Genomic DNA, 250 nt, shown 5'->3' on the forward strand with positions numbered 1-250 from the left:
CAGAAAAACAAGCGACATACTTTCTGTCTCATTTGTGGATCTTAGGACCAAATCCTAGACAAGAGCATATATCCTAATGTAACCACAGGAACCAAGAAAATAGGAAGGAATCATGGGGTTAAAGGGGAAGTAGAAGCTGGAGAGAAGGGGATAGTAGGAGATAGGAGATAGGTGTTATCAAGGGGGAAATGGGGGTATTTTAACTGAGGAGGAAGAAAGGAGAGTCATAAAGGGGGAGAGAGAGGAGAGA

This window comes from Nannospalax galili, unplaced genomic scaffold (genome assembly GCF_000622305.1).
Source record: "Nannospalax galili isolate Female #2095 unplaced genomic scaffold, S.galili_v1.0 scaffold1362, whole genome shotgun sequence".
Lineage (NCBI taxonomy): Eukaryota > Metazoa > Chordata > Mammalia > Rodentia > Spalacidae > Nannospalax > Nannospalax galili.